Genomic DNA, 24,973 nt, shown 5'->3' on the forward strand with positions numbered 1-24,973 from the left:
TATGTCCTTCACACATAGAATTAACTTATTTGCAAAAATTTCAAAGCAACAGTGTTTCTGGTGTCAGACATACCACTTTCACTCATAGAAAAATCTACCAAACAAAGAAGTTAATAAAAGTACTAACATTAGAATAATATAAGCTTTGATTTCAGATTCATCTATGAAAGAAACTGACCTTCTTTCACACATGACAAAGGTGGTACATTTTAGTTTCATCATCAAATTTTTTGTATACAGGATTGCCCTGCCTATGTCCTAAATTCTCACCAAGTACATCAACCTTTTAACTATTTCCAAGGTAATTACCAGTTGCTCAACATACGACATAAACAGACAGAGTACACATGAGAGTTACCCTTTATGGAACAAGGATAAAAACACAGTAATATGGCTCTCTTGGGAAATAGTCTTAGCGTGAGGTTCCCTTTTGTTCTCCTTTCCTTTGGAAGTCTGGGCTGTATCTGAATGGCATGCTAGAATGTTTCACAGCATCTGAGACTTGATGTAAGCCCCAACCACTATGGTTTTGGTGCACACTCTCCATGGGAAGCAAACCCAGACATGTTGGCTAGGAGGGAGCCAATGTGCACTGCAGAGCCCCAAAGCTGGGTACGTGAAGGACAGGGACAGGACAGCTCATTATGGTGCCCACCTACTGCCCAGATAAACCTAGGCCTCAAAGATAATCAGGGAATACAGGGCTCTTTTCTATTTCACTGGGCTCCTAATGGAACTCATCTCAGCTTTAGCCAAGGCAAATGAGTAATTACAACACTCCTACCAGGTGATACCACTATCAGGAATCCTCTCTTCTCTGATAAACCCATCAGAGCCAGCCTACCATTCAGAGCAATTCCAAATGATTGTTACAGCACTCCTGCAAAAGGTCTTCTGCTGTTATTTAACCCAGTGCCACTAACTCTTGAAACTCCAGTCCCACAGGGCTGGAAAGGAAAACAAAGCAGGCAGGGAATCTTATACTCAAAATGTAGTCATCAGTCTAGCAGATACACATAAAACCTTACCTATGAAAGAGAGTCAAGTGGAACAGTCAGAATCTTAAAATTGTCATGCAGCAATAGTGAGAAAGCTTTATTTGCAAAACATAGATATGGGAAAGCACTTTTTCTTTTTTTTTTTCTTTTTTTTTTTTAATATTAGATAACTTGTGCCCATGAAACTACATAGATATCATTTTAGAATCTAAACATATTTTAATCATAATAATAATACCCTTTGACTATACCATGAAAACAGAATTTCCTTTTCATAGCTTATGTAATTAAATATTTCAGCAAATTTAGAGCAACAACATTTCTGTGCTTTGTTACTAAAAGGCAACGAATGGCATTAAATGAGACAGTAACTACCATGTAGCTATGACTTAATTTCTTTCTTTTTACTTGTAGTCAAGACTGCGAAGACTTTTTATCTCCCAGCTTTTCCACAACTTAACGAAATAAAAGTGTGTCCGGGTAACTATCAACACCATTATTGCCTTACATGAGTAAATAAATGACTATGTGACTCATTTTTTTCACTTTGATGTACTCCATTATACGTCCCTATGGGAAAACTGCACAGGCTGTGTGACAGAAAAGGAACTTTTAATGTAGGTGGGGAAGAAGTGAAGAAAAGAAAATTCTTATTAACCAGCTGTGACTCAAAAAACTAAGAAAAAGCTAAAACACTGGGGCAGGTTTTAACTATTTATTTTTGAAAGCTTAGCTGACCAAATAGAAATAGCATGTAAATTCTTAAGACAAATATCTGGGTTTAAAAACCTAAGGACACCAAGGACACCTCTGCCTAAACAGGTATAAACTAGTTTCAAACAAAAGGTTTCTCTACATAAAAAGTTATCAAAGTTTTCAGATTAATTCTTAAAGTCTCATTTTAAATTAATTTCACTGTCCTGACAGTAAATGGTGCAATAAAATGATGATTTCATGTTACAGCTCTCTGAAAATACTGAAAATTTTATTTACATGAAGACATTCTAATGACTGATGATATCAAAGACAAATGATACCACAGTCAGAAGTGAATACAGCAACACTAAATATCTGATAGTGGGTATTTTCCTTAAAAATTACACAGAAGTAGCAAGTAACTTCATTAATCAACCCATCAAGTAAATTTTGCATATGTATCAAAGTTTAAAACAAAAAAAAACACTGCTAATGCATGCTGGCCTATCACTCATTGTATTGGAGAAAACCATTTGGAGCTAAAAGGAAAGCATGCTTGCATATTTACATGTAGAACCACTGTCTATAACATACCTTGTACCTTTCATTTAAGGTGTAAACTTAGACACAGTTACACTTGCGCATACTTCCATACTGTGACAATCCCAAAGAATACCTTCCAAAGACCACTGAATGTGGCTAATAAGATCTGCTAGAGTTACCCCTAAGAAGCAAATGGCTAGTGAAAATCTAGAATTGTTGCATCATTTCTATGCAAGCTTCCCAAGAAACTTTCTGCTTTCAAACCACACATAAATTCAATTTTGCCAATTCCCCCAATGAAATTAATAATTTTAAATTACCATAGCAGTTTGGACTAGACAGGGTAAAAAACAAGCCAACATATATCGCAAACCTGGAATAAAAAAGTAATCACAGAGAAGCCAAATCGGGTTTAGCCTGAGGCTCCTACCAGCCAGAAAATGCCAGAACAGAGGAAAGACAAATAGAAAGAAAGATCCCGCATCAAGTTTTCCACCCAAAGTACGTGAAATAACTGCATTCTCTAACATGAGTGAAACTAAGTTGTTTAGAAACAAATATTTAGTAAACTCTAAATGGAGAACACAGTGTATTGCTGTCAATAGGCAGATTTGAATAATCAATCTTTTAAGGATTAACTGCTTTAATTAAAATTTTCTTCCTTCTTTAGTGGACTGGGAAAAGACACCTATAGTGGGAATAGTAAAGTCCTTGCTCAACAGCTGAAGAAACCAAAACTGTAAGAGAAATACCTGACAAACACAAACACATGAACATTTTGCTGGTACACTCGGAAATTACAGCATGTAAACTACCATTAGCACATTGGAGTCAGAAGTAAATAAATACCTTCTTTCTAGTACTGTTTGTTAAACAATGAAGGTTAATCTTATTTCAAAAATTCCAGGTACAGGGGTCTGATTGAAAGCTAAGGGGAGATAATACCTATCTTGACATCAAACTCAAGGGACTGTCAGTAAAATCTGACAGAGGAACCTAGGCCAAAATGAGCATTATTCCTGGAACATACAATTGACAACTATGAGAAAATACACAAAATTTTCATTTTTCTGAGTGGAATCACTGTTTAAAGATACATGAGCCTACTGTAAGAAATGTTTTTTCTTCAGGTTTTCAATTCCTATTTTACCTTTCTACTTCCAGTACTCCTCATTTCTTCTCTCTGTCCTGATCCCTTGTGAAGCATGCTAGGCTGTACAACATTTCACCATGAAGCTGGTGATGTTCCTTTCCATGTTTACAATGTCTAGATTTTGCTATCTTAATTAATTTTCCCAAAGGTTGTTAGCAGCAGCACAAATCTAGCTTTCCTTAGCCCGTATTTCCTGAGTAATTCCAAGAACATCCAACTCAACACACGGGAAAAGAAACTATCCTTGTGGTTTTAATTCCCCTGTCTCATAAGCGGTAATTAACTACACGTTTGCAACTTAGAGCTTCTCATATATATTACTTCTTTAAATATTCATACTACTATGGGAGGCAGCATTATCACAAAACTTCTTCAGTAATCTGGTTTCCAGTTCCTTTAAAACAAATAATCACTATATAAATTAATAATTTTTGCAAGTCATATTTTGCAATTATCAGAATATCTTCATACTCAAACAGTACCTTTTCTTCCTCTAATATATCTCCACATACACTATGCTTCATAATTATTTATTTTAAAAATTTAACGTAAATTTAAAGTTTTCGAGCCTTCAAGGGGTTCTATGTAAATGTTAAGACAATTTAAATAAAACATAAAATGAAATATGTGTTTAAAAATTAAAGAAACTGTTCTTATTCTGAATGATTAAGTACCCTTAGAGATTTCTGATATGTAGCACAGACAGTCCAAATGGAATTTTCATGTTTGAACTTTTCTACCATCCAAAAATATTATGTTGACTGAATTACCCCACATTATGAGGAATATAAAATATAAACATTAAATATTGAATGAAACCTCGGGGCTCTCCTTCCTTTAAAATAAAAAGCTTATATGCATCTTTGTGAAGAAAAAAACCATATTATTTCATAATAAAATAAATTCCACTATTCTATCTCTTTACCCAAAGAATTATGGCACAAGTCTTGCCTAATGAAAAAAAGGGAATATAGGGGTGGTATAGGGTCATTATGGACAATAAGGAAAAAAAAAAAAAAAAAAAACCAACAACAAAACTGTCAGCTTTCTTTTTGCATTTGTCACATTTTAGACATTTATTCACAGTTGAACTGCAAATAAGCAATTCACCAGTAAAAAAAGAAAAGTAATCATATCTGTTTGGAGTGGCTTTTTTCAACAAAAAAAATATTAACCTTTTCTCTTAATATTTTGAAAATTCCATACACTATGAGCTTAATCCCAGACTTGTGGAAATCAAAACAGCATTGCTTCCATTTACATCTGATGTCACGTGAATTTCTTAGCACTGCATTTTCCTCATCTTCCAAGGCTAATTCTACTGATTATTCATGTAATAAAAAGGTTATCTTTTGTTTTTTTTTTAATAAAACTACTCCAAATTACTGATTTATCTTTATATACAGTCCTTAAAGCTTCAATTTTCTTCCTCAGGAAATGCCTAAGACCAAATGAAGTTACTGATACTCCCATAGTAATTTTTAAAAAATTATTTGTCTATTTACATCATGAGCCTGAAGAACTACAGCTTGGTTCTGTTTGCCAACAAATGAAATTTGCTCTTTTCTGCAGTGATTAGAGCACTTATGATTTGTAAGAATTTACGGTCTGTTTTACAGAGCAATACAGAAAAGTACTTCAGTGGTGAAAATTTCCAACCTATCTCTTTCCAAAATTAGCCCAAATTATAACATTTAAACTACAAATACATTATTAAAGCATTATATTGAGCTAACTGTCAAAGACATTCCTTTGTTTCCTTCCCCAAATATTTTGGTCGTCTTTCAATGAAAATTATACATTAGCATCTCTCGAATTCATTTTCTTTCAATTTAAGTATCATTCTCTGATTTCTTATACAGTATTTCTATTAATTTGAATAGAAAGGAGTTCTGCTACCTGATACTGTATTTATACTTTCCAGCTGACCAAAATACATCTAAATATTCCTTAAACCTATTGGTTCAGGATTTTAATCTCTTGTTGATGCAAGTATCAATAATTCAAGTTTTCTTGGACTTTGTTTATTTTTTTTACTTTTAAAAGGAGTCTTCAAAAACTCTTATTTTCTGAGCCTATATCCTGTTATAAAGATTTTTGGAAGCAGTGATCTTTAACAACTGAAATTGTAAAATTGTTTGCCTTCCCTTCCATAATTACATTTCCTTAGGTAAAGCATTTATACTAAGTATGCTCATTCAACTTCTTAGGTAGAAAAAGTTACTTTCTGTTCCATTTAGATGCTGGTTTTATTTTTACAGGATTTATAAGCACTCAACCTTCCTCTACCCTACTTTTCAGATCACTATGTTGTCTAACTTAATAAATGAGGTATTTATATAAAAAAAGGCATTCCTTTGCATCTCTGTTCACTGTTCACTTTTTCCAAGTTATCAAAATTTTTAGAAAAATACCACTTCCAAAAAGATAGTAAGTTAAATGAATTTGCAGAATCTTCCTTCTTCTTCCCTTCCTTCCCCCTTTAAGATACACTAGTAGCCCTGCTTGGTGAAGGTGATTGACAACCAGCTTTGAAATCTTAAAGACTGTCTTGGTGACAAGGAAATGCCTTTTATCATCTCTGTGAAAATTCACCCAAATTCAGCTAATCTCGCCAGCATTTACAGATGCTTAACAGAAATTCAGAGTTTAACAGCCTTGAAAACTCCACCCACTGTAAACCATCTCAGGCCCCTGAGAATCCCCATTTCTGACCAGTGTGTGCATACTAGCATCCCCTCAGCTGGGTGTGGCCTTAGGAAATATTTTCCTGTCATTGCTGTACTTCATTTGAGTTCAGTTTTCACTTTAAAATATATTGTTCAAATTCCAGTCCAGTTTAATACTACTTCAGCTGCAGTATTAAGCACAGGAGTTGAACAGCAGGATAAAGTGCTGAAAAGGTGATACAGATCCCACAGAGGTCTAAAATCAATTCCCAGTAAAATACTGTAACCCACCTAATATTCCTGTAATGTTCCTGCTCTCATTCTATTTGGTCTCAAATGAAGAAAGAAAGTGTGATTAGAAAGCAAGATTAGTGTGTTATGTGTGTCCTTTTCTTGAACATTTTAATAATTTCGCAGCTTATTTCAGGCACGTTTATTTTTTATTTGACAAAATAAAAGAAAAAAACCCCAAGTGTTCTATGCAATATAGAAATCCCCTCTAAGATCTCAATACTTATTTATTTGATGCTATAAACAAGATCCATTTGGCAGTATATACTGCACTTAAATGTGTTCCTTACCTATTAAAATTTAACCTTTTTTCTTTCCATACTTTTAAGTAAGATACAACTAATTCCTTTAGTGAAAACTCTTTCTGCAACTTAAAATACAGTAACTTTATGGCTTCTTAAAAACAGCTTCACCTTGGTAGCTGCATTTTGTAATTTTTTTCAAAAAATCATGTAAAGTTTCCTAGTATTTTAGCTCTTTATTTATTACTACTCTAACTAGTGAAAATGAACCAGGAAAGATATTTTCCATCAAGACCTGCTTCCAGAATCGGAACACGAAGCTTGCTTTGATTCCTTTGCCTTATTTTCACAGCAATTTTGAGTGCAAATGATACTCGGCTAGAGTGAGTCACTAACACAGAGAAGCACTACAATGATTCTCCATGAGCCATTTCAGTAAGGCACAGGTTAAATTTTCTGTCCACCTACTTAAGATAACTATATGATCCCAATTTGGGTATCTTACAACTGCTAATATATATAAAGTGAAATATATATTATTGTGAATAATAGTACTACTATAACAGTAGAAATTAATGTGTTTGGCATTTTACAGCTGGGGAACTGAAGTACAGGTTTAAATAAGAGGTAATAAAGATCGCTGTGAATCTAACTCAGAAGTGCTCATAATCACAGAAAGCTTCCAATGAAGTGTGGAAATGAAACCAAATCTTTTTAAATTAGTACCCTAGCTGCTTCTTCCAGGTCTTTTTTTTTTTTTTCTTTTTAATTTTACTTCAAGCCTTGTAAATTATTATTAATCTAAAATTCACCTGAATTGTGTACCACCACCAACATGGAAACCTCCAAGCCACTAGCTTCTTAAGAGATATACCCCCACAGAATTTTCCATTATCATCATCTCTGCAGTGAAAGAGAAGGAAGAGAAAACAAAAGATACAATATTAGGGTGGGGAAAAAAGAAGAAAAGAAAAAAAAAAAAAAAGGCAAAAGGAGAAAGTAGGTGCAATGATTCAGAAAAAAGTGACAGGTTGTTGGTAAACGAACAAAGGAAAGAAATAAAAGGAAAGAAGTTTAGTAGATCTGTATAGAAAATGAGAAAAAGAGCAAAGAGAGGAATAAAGAACAGACGATGCAAACAGGAATGAAAAATCACAAACAGCTAAATAACAAAGCAAAAATGATGGAAGAAAAGTGAAGGAATGGAGAAATTATAACACATGACATGCAAAAAAGTGGCTCAGATCTAAGAAAAAAGCAACGTCAACAGAGCAAAAAGATAAAAGATAAATCAGTGATGTCGGATGGGTGGGAATATCCGTATTTGTAGGTGAAAAACTGCACAACCTAGAGAACACAGCTAGTCACATTCCAGGAAAGGCAAGACATTTCCCAGAATAAACATCTATTTTTATATTTATATTTTAGATTTATTATTATTTTTCCTTTTGAGTGGGCAGACCATGGTAATTATTTATTCAGATTTTGAGATTCCAAGGGACCTCAATTTCTCTTCCCTGTTAAGGCACTTTTCCCCCTTCTTTTGTTGACATACTGGCTCGGTGACTACAGTAAAGTGGACTGTATTTCCTGCAGTATATTAGAATTAATTAGAATTCCTGTAAAAAGGATTCTAGAAAATTCGGATTTTTTTTTTTATTTTGAAACAGCTCTCAATTTCACCAAACAAAAAACAGCTAGAACCCATAAAAATCAAGGGCAATCTCAGTTTTCAGGATTACCTAATAGGTCAACAACAGAAGGAAATTGTCTATATATGCTCAAGAACTCCTTTAAAACCTTTTAGATATTAGTGCCTGTAGAAAATATGCCTAGGAATAATGGCACTAGTACTACTGTTGGGGCCAACTGTCCAGAAAAAGAAAGGCTAAATAGACACAGGAGATGAATATGCTTCAAAACCAAGGTATCTTCCCTTTGCACACCCAGTAAGAGGGCTACAAATTCACAGACAAGGAAAGGATTCAGCTACAGGGAGAATGTTGGTCTGTTCCACTCACTCCAGCAAGGCCTGAAACAAGTTTCTCCAGACATAAAGAACACAGTCACTCAAAACAATTTCCCGCACTTCTTTGTGGTGCTTGAGACCTCCCACTGTCACAGATGAGCTGCTTTACTAGGCTTATATGTAATATATGGTGTAGTTCTTGCTATGTTTCCACAGTTGTCATATAATTCACAAAACAGATAATTTTCTGCATTTTGACAGGACAAGATGAATATGAGTCTGGCTGGTGAAGATATTTTCACTCAGCCATAGCACCAGTCATAAGAGCTATGCAAGAGCTTACAAGGATGACACAACAGTTGCCAAGCTGCATATTGCATCCAGAGGGCTCATAAGGTCTACAGAATGATGCTTCAGTCCTCAACAAAGAGTAGGAGAGGAACTGGTCTTCCACATCATCTGCTCAAAGAAACAGTAGTGCTGAACAACCAAGCATCAGTGTGCAGCATTATCATTCTCAACCCATTTACTTCCCAAAACACTAAATAGAAAGTCATGTTGGCATGAACATGGTCTTATACCTACAATATTAAACTTGCTAGCTGTTGTGACCAAGTAAAAACATGTGTATCCATCACATGTTGTTTCTCATGAACATTTCTTACAGTTGCAAAAATTTATACACCTAATTTGAAATTACAGTTTGATGCTGCTTGTTGAATAAGAGACATAAAGGTGGTGCACAGCAGTTAATTAGTAATCAAAGTCTGACAGCTACAGCTGCAAAATGTTTGTATGATAATTTCAAAATTGAAAATTATTTATTTCACTCTACATGAAATTAATGTACACTCATTAGAAAGTCAGTGATTATCTTGAAAAGTAGTACTGGAACATTTCAGTAGCTTTGCTACAACATCAGAAAGTTTACAATGCTTCTCTCCAGACCTATTACCATCCCACCCTTTCTCATAATTTGGTGTCAGCAACGTTTTTAGATCTTAACATTACGACTGAAAATATACTCAGCAGAATGATGTTTAACATGGTTCAGAGACGGAATGCTATTTTTTTTCAAATCTCAGCATCAAAGACTTTAATCTACTTTATTAATAAACTACTTCATTAAACTATATGCAAAACTGCTACATAACTGATACATGTGCAGGTTGCAACAAAGGAAATTCTGATTAAATATAAAGAAAAAACTTCAAAATTAGAGTGGTTATAGACTGCAAGGGGTTACCCAGAGAGACTCTGTATCTGACAGCCTTGAAGGTTCCAAAGTTTCTCCTGGCTAGGGCCCTGAGCAGCCAGGTCCAACTCTGAAGTTAGCTCTTTCAGTCAGAAGATCAGACTAGATGACCTCCATCAGTACTTTTCAAACTGTTATTAACTGATTCTACAACATATATTGAAAAACTCAATTCAATACTATAGTAAAGGATGGGGATCATCTCCAATACAGGTATTTCAAATATCTATAAATCTCCCTCTAGAATACAGCAATTTAATAATTACAGGCGAGTATAGCTCCTCTGCATACGCTAGTTACATTAACACATCCTGCATTAAATACATATATCTACCAACATAGTACTTTAATTGTTAAAAACAAACAAAAAATCCCATCAAAACCTGCCACCACAGAAAAAAACCCACAAAAAAACCTCAAAAAAACAATCCTAAACCCAACCCAAAGAAACAAGTAACACAGGGAGCAAAAGAGATTCAGAATACTTTGTTAAATAGTGATGTTCTACTGCAGTATACCTTGTAGCTGACTAGTTTTAAACAATGTAGTATCACTGAAAATTTTCTGATCATAAAATGAGCATGCCAAGATACAGACTTCTAAGTTAAAAACATCCTAACAATAGTTTACACACATACAGAGACATATATGTAAACACACATATATACATATACACACCCCATGGCCATGTATCAGTAACAGGAACAATTTAAGGTTTATGAAATATTATATATAATTAAGATTATACTGAGGAAGTAATATCCATTACAAAACGCTGATGTTAGACAGCAAATATTGACCTTTATAATTTATCAAGTGAAAAAGCCTTAATTTGCTTGTTATTCCAACTTTAACAATAAGTACGATAGCTTAGATGGCAGAAAAAAAAAACAACCCCCAAAAAAACCCCCAAAACAAACCCAGCATTTGTTATCACTTCACATTAACATTTTGACCAGTCAACAATTCAGCAGTGATGAAATGTGCAGTTTGATTCAAAGACAAGGCTATTTAAATAACTCAAAATAAGAAATGGGTATTGAAACATTAGAATTTTGATAAGCGATCACAGCTGCACTAGAATTAGTTTCTATAGCAACAGAGGAAATAATGTGGAGAATTTCACTGCAATACAAGATGGATTCCTTACAAACACTGCTGTTCAAATAGAAAACTTTGAAATTATTCACCGTATTAAAATATTTCTATTAAAATGGTTATTCAAATACCCTATACCTTGTACTTCATACATTGTTCTATTTTCGTTCTCCCGGATTCAATTCTAGTCCATCCATTCAAGTTTCATATTACATTTTCACACTTTCCCCATCGCTTACCTTTCTATTTTAAAATTAATTGAAGTGACTTATTCTGAAAAATACTGTAACTTCAATCTCAAACTAATCTGCATTTTCAATCATTTTTTTTATTATCCCTACATAGAAGCACTCATTACATTTCTTTTTTCCACCAGTGCACTTGTAAAATGTAAGAGAATGCTTTGCACGTGCTATTCATAAGAAGCTGCATCACAGCCATGAGAATTAACATCACTATGGAACTTCTGAAACTTGTACTCATATGAGACTTGCACTAGCTTTTATCAGTGTGTGCTCTCATGTCCTAAGCATGATTAAGAAACCATAGCAAATCTATTAGTATTCATGGACCGAATATCCGTAAGATGTTAAGATAAAAGCCTTTCAGTTGAGCACATCTTTAGATTTCAAATGTTGCTCATTTCTAACACTAAGAATTATTGTTTCATTGCTTCGTCTTTGATTCTAGATATTTTTGGCAACTAATTAAAAGCATATGCCTGAACCTTTTATGTATTTTGCCCTTATAATGAGACCTATTACTCTGGCTTATTCTATCCTTTTGAGTTCCAAAGTATCTTTCGAGTTACCATGGATACAAGTGATATGCTTTCTCCCACAACTGCTTTGTGTGCCTTATCAAACACCAGAAAACTGACACAGTAGGAATCTGAACCATCTATACAGGCTGAATATCTAACCCCTTGGAAGTGTTCCTCTTTTTTTTTCCCCCTCAGAAAATTGAGGTATGCCATATACTAACATTTGTAATGAAATAAACAAGCAGGTTCTTTTCTATCTGAAATCTAGTACTTTTGCTTGAGGAAAACAAAATTTAAAAAGGTGCAGGCATTAAGCAATTTAATCTGATCAACCCTGAAAGAGCGTTAAAATGAAAATGGGAGTAACCAGAATCATTCTGAGTTTGCTGTTTATTTTGAGCTGTCAGAGTTTAAGTGTTTCTAGATTAATATATCCATTGGAGATGTAAAATGCAGCAAATTTCAGCAAGCATTTCAGAAAGGAGTTGCAGAAACATTGTATGCAACTCTGAGATTACGCATAAACTAGAGTAAATAAAACTCCCTTAAACAGAAATTGTTAGGCCTCTTTATACCAATTTATTATGGGCATTTTCAAATGCAAATGGCATTCCAACAAGCTGGGAATAATTTGTACTAATCAGTGAAGAAGAGGGCAGTTAGTAAACTGATTTTCCCATTATGTTTCTGTATCCTTACCTCTACTTAAAAACAAAAGTCTCTCTCCCACTCAGACAGCAAAATTTACACTGGATTCAAAAACCAAGTGCTGATACTAACAAAATCTGAATTAAGGTATGATAAGTAAAGGGAAATAACAAGAAGGGAAAATAAATTATTGTAATATGAACTTGTCAGACTCATTCAGAACCATCTCCCAACTTTCAAAGCATTAAATTAATGGAAAGACAGCCACATAAATGGGTGCCACGAAAGCAATTAAGAGATAGAGAGCCAGAGAAGAATGGGTAGGCAAATGCTGCTCTTGCCCCTTTTCTCCAGTTATCCAAACTTTTCTATGTACTACAGCAAAATACTCAACAAAATTACCTGACTTGTTCATGTCCACAAACTCAGTCTTGTATCTGAGCCAGACACTGAAGCTTAAAAACCAGACTCTTACCTTTATATTAACATTATGAAATAACTGTACCATACTGGTAAATTTTCTACAAGCACATATAAACTGAAGACATATTAAATATTTTAATTTTTCTAACAGTGTCACTGTAGGTTAGACTAACATGTGCATGGATTTCATAAGATGCATTTCTTTGAAGTTTTAAGTTTAACTTTGAACTGTCTCAAGTTATGATACTTTCTTTTGGGGACAAAAACATCCACATAATGTTTTTACTGTGAGCATTTAACTGGAATTAAATCTCACTTTTTTTTTTTTTTTCCCCTGAAAATTTCTTTCAAAAGTAATTGAAAGCTAGAGAACGATGAAAAGGAACTCAAAATTGTCTGCTACATTGTGGTATTTATGGTAAGTCATCTATATTATCAAAATATTGCTAGTTCTGCAGTTTCATGTTGGAACCACTCACAAAAAAAAATTAGCATCTGGAACAGTGGAGATATTTACACAGTGGCTCTGTACCTCTGCCATTACATTCACCGTTACATATGCTATCACTTCTCCTCTGTCTAATATTCTCCTGGATTATCCACACCATGTAAAAAAGCACACAAGAGATCCCCCATTCCTCTCTGAGTAGGATTAAAGTGCAAAGTGGTGTTTTTAAAGTAACTACCACTGTTACCATCCTTCATAAAAAGTGCTCCTAAGTTCTTCCTTCACAGAATCTCACAGTTGTCTGGAAATTGCCACTGTTGTTCCCTACACCTCTGAGGCCAACAGATTGCCTTTAACATTAATGACAACTACTCATTTTATTTTCAAAGTTTTTCTTCTTTTAAAGCCCTTTCTTATTAATGGGAAGGAAATGGCACCAGGAAAAGCAGATGATTCAGAGCAGTAGTTCTCATTGCCAGTGAAAGGAATTTTGTCCTCAACACAGTCAGAGATAACAGCTATTTTCAAACAGGATGATGAGTTTCTCTGAAGGAGAGCACTGAATACTAGTGTCTTAACAGATTAATTATTCCACAGTTGCAAGGTAAAATGACCATCAACTCCAAACACCTATTCAAATTTTACCAGATCTACTCAAAAGTTATCTATTGGCCAAATTTTGTGTGTACATACAATTCACGATCCAAGATTTGACAGGGAAAGAAAAAGAAGATATCAGAGCAGTATGATCAACTTCATCTTCAAGAAGAGATTTTAAGTCATACATTTACTTGCAAATTTTTGTGTGATTATTTCTATACTAAGATGTAAGCAAATAAACACTGTAAAGCCCAGGGAAAATACATCATTATTCTCTCTCGTTAGTCTCAACCTAAAAATAGTTCCATTCTGGCATTATGTACAGAATTTAACATAGCCAAATATAAAGTACTCAAAAACAAAATAATTTTGAGAAGGTAGCTACAAATTAATTCAAAATTAGATTAGTTTTCTGGTTCATGTCCATCAGATCTTGAAAATAAGCACAACAGATTTTTTTTTTTATTTTCACTCAACTCATCAAATTGCCACAAATGCTACATATGCAACAGAAACACTTTGAAGTATAATAAATCTTAATAAAATGTAACATAGATGGCATTGTACTTTTCACTTCAGAGTTGCCTTTTTTCCTATCAAAATTCACAGGAACTTGGACAAAATTCTAAAAAGATACTCTTTAAACCTTACTAACATAGCGTTCTTAGTGCTACAGATTTAAAAACGAAGTTTCAGAAGTCATTACCTGTACTACCAAACTAACAGACTACTAAAATACAGGGATAACCAAACAACAGATCAGATATAACAAAAAGAGGAAATATGAGATACTGGAAGCCACAGAAAGTTTCAGCAAAATTAAGTAACATTCGAAACAAGATTCCTTGAAGATATGAAGAAATTAGTCTAATCACTAGTGTTAATCTTGACCAATTTAAACGAGTACAGATGCTGCCCCTCTTTTTTGCCAGAAGACCAGAGTCGGCCCTGACCTTTCGGTTATGAGTGTGTTTTCTGGTACAGATATCAACTCTTTGCAGTAAACAGCAGCAATCCTGTCACCTGTTCAAGTCATACACATAAACTGTATTTGTTCAGGCTGAGCATTTTCAAAGAAAAGAACATCACACCTGGAGTCAGCCTCTTGAAGAGATGAACCTTTTGTAGTTTCATTCTCCAAGATTTGGATTTTTCATATACACATGCTCTTATCAGCTCTATTTTTAACCTGCCGCTCATATAGGATACTTAAAATTCTGAACATGTTTACATTATCCATCCAGCAGGCTAATGGAACTGCATACCAGACAGTCATGCATAATTCAAATCAATATCCTCAGGCTTGCAACTCTAAGTCAAAGCTGCCTTTAAATAAGCTGGGTGTGACTTTAACATGAATAAAACGTATCTAATTTTTAACCTTTATCTGACAAATTGATATATTTGCAAAGGAATGTCATAAATCTTCTTTAAAAATTAAAACAAATAGAGAATCACAATAACCGAAAATCTTTTAAAAAACACTTTTAAGGGCAAAATTTAGAATAGTTCAACAAGACCGAGAGCAAAGGTTTCAAATAGAGAGCTGGGTAATTTTTACTTTCTTTTTTTTTTTTTTTTTTTTAAAGCAAAATGTACAAATATATACATAAAAACACATGCTGGCAGAATATTAAGTGGTGTGGAAGGTGAATGTAGCAGATTTCCTATTTACAAACTTAAAGATCAAGCTTTAATTGAATTGGGCATAGGTGAGTCCACACAGAAAATCTTACACCCAGTTAAGCATGTCTGCAAAATTCTCTCTAAGGACCAGAATCAGAATTTTCATAATAAAATAATTTCCCCTTTGAGTTCTCCTACGCTCTTTCAAGAGACCATGATTCTAGTACAGCCGATATAACCTTCAGCTATGCTGAAATGACCAGAAGCATGGAAATTACACTAGCTAAGGATCTACTTCCAGCTTCCTTGTAAATACAGTGGAGGAAAGGTAATTGCAAACAAAATAACCCCCCCCCCGAAAAACTCACCCCAAAACACAAAACCAAAAAAGGACTTCAAGTTGCATAAGATAACATATCATGCTTTCACTTTCCACCAAGGAAAATACTCCAATAATTCCTAAAAGTTAGAATAACTTTATAACACAAAAGTGTTTTAAATGGGGGGGGGGGGGGGGGGGGGGGGGGCAGGAGGGGAGGGCAGGAACAAAAAAAACAACAACGAAAAAATACACAGGAAATCCAGATCTTTGCATCCACAGAAGCTACAGACACAATTTCATGCTGTTTACTCAGATACGATACAGTCCCAATAAATAATACACATGATTAAAGTAGCTATGAAAACAGTCATCCTAACAATAACATACATGTTATTAGATAAAAATGGTAACATTGTTCATCTCTTACAAGGACAATATATTAATCAAATAATTCCAGGAGAATACTTATGATACAGTCATAGCATGTCTATGAAATTGATGCATATGCATAAGGAAAATAATCTACACAGACTAGGTAACAAAACAAGTTCAGTTACAAAAATAACCCATTGTTCTTTTACCAAAGAGATGGTTAAAACGTGATGTGATCAGATTATAAAAACCAGTCCTAATGGTAACTTATCTTTAACCTAGGGGGGAAAAGCACAATGGGGGGGGGGGGGGGGGGGGGTAGTCTCAGACTAGAGCTAAAAATCTTTTTATTTTTACCTTTAAAGGTAAGAAGAATGATCCATTTATCCACAGGGGCTGTGGAGGAAGAACAGATAAGCTGTTCTTTTGTAATATTCTTACATAAAGTTGTAATAATGTTTTTAGCTCTCATATTTATGTAACAAGTACTGCTCCATTCTGCCCTACCAAATAGCATGACTATTCTCAGCATTAAGTAGAGTACCGGGTGTATACAGGGTAAAATTCCTTTTTCCAATGCACCTAACATACGTCTACACAGAGATTTCCTGTCTACTCTTCAATCCTGTTTCTTAGTCACTCGTTCCATGATAGAGCCATGGGATCTCTGCAATTAGGGTTAAGATTAATGAAAACTGTACCTTTTTTGTCTATTCTGTGAGAGACTTTCTGAACAAGACACATCTTATGGTATACATGCATAAAGATCAAAGAAACTGCTCCCTTGTATCACTAGATATTACTGTAATAGCAAGAAAGAAGAACTCCCATACCCAATAGCTTTTAGATCATATCAGTACAAGAAATACTCAATTTTCAATGGGAACTCTCGGAATCAGCAAAAGCATTAGGTTCATCAAGTGATCTTTTCTGCTGATATAGTACTACCTCTTGTGTTTATATCACAAATCAGTTCTACATTTTATTAATGTAGAACATCTGTATGAAATACAATGCCACAAGAAACTATTTCAGCCACAAATATTTATCTGAACTTTTCCAGGTTCTTGATCCTTTCATAAACTCCAGATCCAAACAGACAAGAGACTTATTAAAATAATAACTTTACAATAAAATGGAAACTTTCCTGTAATTATTAATGTATGATTTACATCACTTCAGAGACATCACATTGCTAAGGGTGACTTTCTTCAAAGCCTTCACATTAACGCAAAGGGTATTTCCTCAAAGACTTCAAAACGCTGGCAGGAGGAACCTAATTTGTGAGATTGCTTTGCTCACTTGTGCACATCAGGAAAAAAGAAGCCTTTTTCCACTGAAGGGCAGTTTTTCCTACTCTTTGGAGTTGGTCTAGCTGGAAGAGGAATTTTCCTGTTGTAAATCTTATCATCATCGACTTTGAGTTTTGTTCCTAGTTTTCTTCTCTCCGCAGATGACATGCATGCTTTAACAACAACTTTTCCCAGCATCTCTGGTGTTAAATCACAGGGTAGATCCATGATTTCAGAATTATAAATTTGCGCTTCCATGTGTTTCCTTTGGTTGACAAGATTCTGCACAACTTTGATATCATCTATCTGGCTTTTAAACTCAAAAGTTCTCAATGTAAATCCATTCTCTTCCAAACTGTTTAAACTCACACAGAATTCCTTTGCATTTAAAGCCCATGTTTGCATCTTGCCACCTCTGTAATATTCCTCAAGAAAATTACAGAAGTAATAGTGAATTACGTATGTACTTTCTACTCCTATCTGTGAATTCTGTCAGTTCCAGGACTCCAGACTTTGTAAACACTATGCTTGTCTGCCATTCATGAAGGTAAATAAACATAACCACAGCGTGATCATAGCCTAATACCTGAATTACTTGTATGAAAAGTTCCTTGCTATCAGGAACTTTTGAAAAGACAAACAGTAACGTTTTCTTAGGAAGTAAAAAGATCTGAATTCTGTAAAACTGAATAAAACAGAGAGCAAAAGTTAATCTTTAAATCACCTTAGTCTCTACATTGCTCAGTTGACTGTATTTTGGGGGAAACACACATCATAATTTCAAATACTTAACAGAACTGACTGCCTTCCACTATTATAGAAGAACAATAGAGTACTGTCATAACGCACTAGGAATCTACTTTGAAACTCTCTCTCTCTCAAAAAAAAAACAAACCCAAAACCCAAACCAACCAAACAAGCGACAGTATCAGAGAAATTAAGTAGAAAGCAATGCAAATCAAGTTAGCTCTAGACACTATTCTGCAGATCCTCGAATTACCAAAGTGTCTTTTGTACTACACAAAACCATCCCTAACACATTCTCTTGATACAGCTACGGATTGAACTGCCACACTCCCCAGAGGCTTCAAAGCCACAGGAAATTCTCTTTCTTAAAATTTTAAGGGCTTGGAACCAACAAAGACTCACTCCAATTTACCAACAAATAGGAGGCAGACACACATAATCAGGGATCATAACTCTATCATTAGTATTGCATCACTGCACTTTTTCCTGTGCTACATGAAGATTTTTAAATACTCTTGAAATAACAAGTGTCAAGGGTAGATGTCCACATAATACAAAACAAGCATAAGAAAGCTGGATCAACTGAAGAAATATTGTAATTAAAAAAATCCTCCCTTTTCTTTCCCCAAAATCTCTAAAAAATGCATCAAGAATGGTATCAAGAATGGTATCAATTGATAGTACACAAGTACTATCCGATGATATACATGACTATGAAAATCTGGAATATCTCATAACTGTAACATGACTCAGCCTTCAAAATACACTCTGAAACATTTGGGAAATACTGCTCTGAAGATTAGTCTTTACTGAAGACCCTTTCAAAGCATCTTGATGAATGTACTACTTGAAGCCCTAAGTCTATGCAAAGCTGCAGGCCAAAAAGTGAATTTTCTTCCAATAAGTATTATACCAGTGAAATCTCACAGCTAACCTGATAAAGACACATCAGAGAAAAATGGGTGGCCACCTTCTCCCTAAACACTCTTTACGTTGTATTTCTAAGTCATTTCTTTAAAGCAGATTAGAGGAAAAAGGAAAGAAATAACTATTTAAGTTACGATCTAGTATTCAACTAGGCTTTCAGTCTGCCAGTCTGAATACTAGTTAATAGTTCTTATTCCATGTAAGCCATCTTATTTGCCTGTAATTCTTAGCATCTGGAATGTATGGATAGGTAAATCAATTTTGCGAGAAATTTGTGGCCTTATTTTGCTGAACACAATACAACCATACTGAGGCCCTCAACCTGATGTTGAAACATTAAGTCTTCATTCACAATTGGCTTGAAAATATATCTGCTTATATGCAAGGAATAATGATAGAAACTAAACTGGACAACATATGGTTATCATGGCATTCACCATATCATATCATCCATTATTTCTCTCTCAGCCTGTCCAGTGGCTTTCTCCTTAGCTTGACGAGTCTGAAGAAGTAAAATCCTGCTTTACAGAAGGTATTTACCAAGGAAAACTCCCACAGGTCACTTTAACAAACTGGGGAGATTCACCTGTATACCAGTTTTGAGGTGCTTATGAAGGAGCTTTTGGTGTTCATGTTGGGAAGATACTGAAAGAAAATCTCTCTATATACTTCAAGTGGTTTTGTGAAGAGACTTTTCCCAAGATATGAAAACTAACAAGAGAGAAAGAAAAGGCAAAAAGCTGCATAAAGAATCAGATCCAAGAGATTCCAGAAGAACAGTCGCCTTCACGTGCAGAGATTGACACTGAGGAGCAAGGCAAACATATGTCCAACAGACACATCAACATAAAGTGCCGAAAGCCTAGAGAAGAATAAAAGTGGAGAAGATAAACTACAAAAATAACATCATACTCTACCTTCACAATATGGAAAAGATGGATAAAATCCAGTAGCATATGCCTGCTAGAGCAGCAGATTCTCATTTGAGAGAACTTATGTTTTCTCACTGCAGTCTTTTAGTGCTTCCATATGTTTCAAAAAAACCTTGTGAAATGTAAGGCACTTGGTCCAATCTCAGAAATAGAGCCTCTGAACAAGCATGTCTTCACCCATGGGGCTTTATCAATTGAGTTAGAAAAAGACTTTAAAATAGGCTGGAGATGGAATCTATGATTGTACTGAGCTGGTAAACTATAGTTAAATAAAGTATATCTAAGTACACTGAGTAAGCAAGCAAGCTTACTACTTTTTTCCATCGTGATATCACTTACTTTGACTCAGAATTGGGATCAATGCCCTTTGCTTGCTTTCTAATCTGGAATTTTGCACAGCTATTAAAGAGGTGATTTGGGCAAGACACGCTTTAAAAACATCACAATTTAACTATAAAAACCTAGACTGTTTTCTTCCCCTCTTCTACCTTTCTCATCTCATGGGATTCTGAGAATCTTGATTTCAAAAGCAAAGAGGAACCAACAGATTTTGACATCTGCCTGGAAAACTGTAATTTCAATACATTTACCCTAACATTTCTAAGTTTAAAAACTTCCTTTTGTAGGAATTTAAGGGACTGCTTCCTTAAAAAAAATATATTGTACTTGCCTATGAAGCTTATAGAGATAGCAAAGACAAAACAACTTGCCTGTATAACGCTTGAGTTTTTGAAGTTCAGGAAGTAGATGCTACTGGAGACAAAGAGGCTAGTTTAATGACATATTGTATGTTTTTTTGAAACTGAAGTTATTAAGAAAGCATGATCCATTTAAGATCACAGCAATATAGATACTAAAAAATATTTCCAATTATCAAAGTACAAAGAAAAATGCCAATTTTAAATTTAAATTTTGTACACTTCCTTATTTAGATCACTATTTCAATTAATAATCTCCTTGCTAGCAGAAATATCTGGTGTTATTTTTCCTTTTTTTTTTACTTATTTTTGTTCTTTATTTTCTGAAACAGATGTGTAATACTGCAGCCTATATTAATTCCCTCTTCCAAAATATTACAAATAATTGGAGCACAAAGACAATACTACATAATCAACAAGATAATAACAGCATTTGAAATGGTAGGGAATAATACAAGAAGTAGGATGCACATGATAAAAAATGACAAGGAAGTTTTACCAGGATATGTATCAGGGAAAAAGAAAAACAGTCACTTCAGGTAGTAGCCATACTTTACTGGATAACATGAGAAAGAACACAAAGAATGTTACTGGCAAAAGAAATTTCAAACTTTGAGCTGACCCTAGAACTCTGGGCCTAAGCACAGAGACTGGGTTGAGTCCATACACAGATATCATGAAATACTGTAGTTACACAGGTTTCTCTCTTCTGCGATTAACAGTTTCGGGTCATTTGTGCAAACATTGGAAATTTCAGGTGTAAACCTATCTTCTGTACGACTCTGCCATCTGTATCATTCACTTTTCCGTTCTGTACCATTTCACTTTTGATGATATTTGTCATCATCTTGATTTCCTCATGTATTAGATTGTCCTTTAGAGATACTCTGAAATTAAGCCTGTCCATGCTCACTGCAAAAGTTATGTATTTATAACAGTGTGCAGTCTGTAGAAATACTTGTATCTAAGCACAATATATTTATTTTTCCATTTAAAATATATACTATAACTCATCAAAATGTAAGTGCATCAATTGTGCTATATAAATATATATAGCAGATCAGACACTGGTCACAAGCAGGTATTTGTGAACCAAAATTTAAAAACCTAAATTTCATAGAATGAACTAAAGTGCTACTAGAAAATTCCATCATCAAAATACGCCAACAAAACCCACAAAACATATTGCTTTCTTCATTTAACTGTTAAAAACTTTACACAAAATGCCATGTCAGTTCTATATAAATATGCTGAAAAGAAAGATTAATATGGCCATCTAGAGGAGAAAAGAATGATGTGAAAACATACCACACACATTTTCAGCCTTCAGAAGAAAACATTTTTAGAGGCATGCAGCCAGAAAATAGATGTAATAAACTAGTTATGTAATTGATAATAAGTGAATCTTAAAATAATATGATCAGGCATTTTGATGGTCTTAGTAATGCAAACGTATTAATATTATACATGTTTTTAGCAATGCAAGCAAAACTTAACAGGGTGTAATAATAAAGACAAGATTATATTTTTGTCACATTAAATTTTCTGTGTGCACTGTTAAGTGCACACACATCTAAACAAAGAAATTTAAAAAGTGAAAAGTGAAGATTAAAGTGCAAACACTTATTAGTAAAACTTTATTGACTCCTTTGAAAACACACAACACACTGTTGCAAGATACAACACACAAGAGAGATTAACTGCTGAAAATAACACAGTTTTCCAAAAATTAAATATAATTTTAATTTCTTATATTACTCTACCTCTGACAGAATTTTTAATTATATCATCAGAGGCTGTTTTACTAGCAATGAGCAGGTGGGAAACAGAGATGAGGCAAAAATGAATACTCTCCTCTGATTGATTTACTGTAGCACTATCAAGCCCTGTTCAACATACGGACTGATTTGTGCCTTAAGCTGGAAGTACAGCTGAAATGTTTAAGTCTTAGATGTAGAAATGATAAAGTACATATGAGGAAACAGAAGTACACAAAGTCAAATATATTGAGAATTGTTTCTCATATTAAGTAAAATACATAGGAACACAATGTTTGCTCCTGCTCCTCTACAAACAATCAAAAAATGGTTCTACCGTTTGTCTTTACACTTCTTATAAAAATAATTCAACAGTCATAAAAACCAAGTATATAATTAAAAATGTCAGGATTCCTATGGCATCAGTATTCCACAGATTTATTTCGCAAGTTTAAGGAGCAGGAAAGCTTTGAATTTTTAAAAATGACACTGAAACATCTAGAATGTTGATACTCTCCACTTGGAATCAGAGATTTTTAACCTCATCTGTACAGTGAATTGTATCTCTGAACACATCTAAACTGTTTGGTAGCAATAGTCAGTCTCTCATTTATTTTTGATTGCAGGCTTTATTCATGAGGTTTCCACCTTTTATTTTCGTCAAAGTTCTATGTTGGGCAGCTTTTGCCCTGTAATGATCATGTCATAACAAGGCAAGTTCCGTCTTTTCCTCTATTCTAACACATTTTTATCATTGCACAAAGATTTTTTTCTTTTCTGATTGAAATAATTTAGGAAGAACATAAAAATAATAGCACTAATTATTCTAGTGTGCCACCTTCAGGTCACTGAAAAGTAAAAAATACTAGGTTGTTAATCTGTTGCCATGTCCAATACCACAAAACTCTTTTTAATACTACTGAACATAATTTTGTTAAGATTAATGGATTACAAAAATGAGACAAAATCATCACTAATTTGCAAGCATTTTGCAGAAAACGGTAGAATGATTGCAGGCTATCAAATAAATAACAGTGTTGATTCTCCAATCCTTGTAAAATGTGGGAAGAGAATGCTCTCACAAGCAGGAACAAAAGCAAAACACTGACAGCATTAAAGCTTTTTTGGAGAAAGCTAGTATAAGTATGCAGTTAAAAATTCACAATTTTCTAAGTTAGAATGTTTTGATAGTTCTTGCTTTAAAAGGTTTTTTCCAAACTCTGAATGTTCTTTCATTATAATAAATTCAATTTGCATACTAATTTTAGAATGAATATGTGTGTGCATATATATAAATGGGTTTTACATCCAGCCAGCTTCCTGAATGGAGAGAGCACTGAGAAGAGATAGCAGCTGGTGACAGATATCTTTAGCAACATAAGAAAAGACAAAAAAGGAGGAGGGGGGAAACAATTGTAACTTTGATGATGCAATACCTGGTCTTGCCAATAGGGTTCTTTTGTCTTAGATTCTAACCATGATATAGATTTCCAGACTGGAGTTCTCATTCCCCAGAAGAGGATAAAAGTCAGTGACTATGAATTTTGATGATCTGAGAGGATGTTAAGGAATATAATTATTAAAAAAACAAAACAAAAAAACTGGATACAGGCTACCACAATGCCTTTTGTATTACAGGGCCAAAGTAAAAAGCTCAGATGAACTGACAACTTTTCACTAAGAAGGTGAACTAGGTAAGATTAAAAAAATCCAAACAGTTGTGAAATAGAAGGAGGAATGTCACATGTTCCTTTTAACATGAATTACTCTAGGACTATTTCAACAACTGGCCTCAATAGTTTGAAGAGAGACAAATACTTTATTCTGGGTATCTGAAAGCAGTCGCCTTGTATAATTTGTATGTGGTATTATTTGTTAAAAATACAATTGGGTTTTCCATCTTCTGTTAATATACATCACCATTCTTTCCCAACAATGACATAAGGATGAAAAAAAAAAAGTATTTTATCATATTCTCCCACCAACACTGTTGATAGATCTCAGTAGATATAAAACCCAAACATGATACTTCCACTGTCCCCTCTTCCTTGTTGTCCATCACAGTGTCTTAACACCTCACCTCACCTCTGCATCTCCTTCCCTATTTACTAGCACTCACTCCCAGCCTTTCTACAATGTAACAGCAAAGGAGAGAATCAAAATTTCTGATGATCAGAAAAGAATCTTCTTACTCTGCAACTTACTTCAATTATGGCTTTCATGTCCTTTGAGTCTCAACTTGGAATCATGAATGAGCATACACTAATTTCAAATTTCAGTGGCAAATAAACTTTTATGTAATTGAATTACATCACATAGTAGAAAATTTAAATTTTTTCACGCACTTCTGGACTGTATAGAACATTTAAGGACACATATCTTTTAATTACATGTATCCACTTTTTATTAGAAAATATCAATCACTAAAAGACCTTTGCATCTTAACATATCAAAGGAAGACCAACGAACATTTTACTATAACACAGCATCTATATTAGAATCTG

General features: G+C 34.2%; 1 protein-coding gene across 5 annotated transcripts in view; it reads right to left on the reverse strand.

Moving 5' to 3' along the window:
• SYT14 (synaptotagmin 14) overlaps positions 1–24,973 on the reverse strand; it is an 87,390-nt gene that overhangs the window by 26,912 nt on the left and 35,505 nt on the right. The gene's annotated exons all lie outside the window — the stretch shown is intronic.

This window comes from Tyto alba, unplaced genomic scaffold, assembly GCF_018691265.1.
Source record: "Tyto alba isolate M040663 unplaced genomic scaffold, T.alba_DEE_v4.0 Super-Scaffold_16, whole genome shotgun sequence".
In the NCBI taxonomy this organism is placed as follows: Eukaryota; Metazoa; Chordata; class Aves; order Strigiformes; family Tytonidae; genus Tyto; species Tyto alba.